Source organism: Penaeus monodon, chromosome 25, assembly GCF_015228065.2.
Source record: "Penaeus monodon isolate SGIC_2016 chromosome 25, NSTDA_Pmon_1, whole genome shotgun sequence".
NCBI classification, from domain to species: domain Eukaryota; kingdom Metazoa; phylum Arthropoda; class Malacostraca; order Decapoda; family Penaeidae; genus Penaeus; species Penaeus monodon.
In genome coordinates this window covers 30470009-30470304 of record NC_051410.1, presented here as the reverse complement: position 1 = coordinate 30470304, position 296 = coordinate 30470009, and positions in this window count along the sequence as shown.

Sequence of the window (296 nt, the reverse complement as noted above, 5' to 3'; positions counted from 1 at the left end):
CACACACCCATGTATGTACCACTCCAAACAACACGTCACTTTGGATGCGGAGTCCGCTGCTTCAGCGAAATATCAGAAGCACATGAAATAAAACTTCCCCGCTCTCTATGCTCTGGGCTGTGGCATCAACGGCGTTTTGGGTAATATGGCTAAACAAAAGTCTTAGGCTTAATTTTTGAGGATCTTTTCTCCTCGTGGCATTCCGCCAGGGCCAAAGAAAGCGCGCTTGTGTGGCACTCGCGACGTGCTCAACCGCGCATGACGAGAAGAATACGTCCGGCCGGGTGATGTGGCAT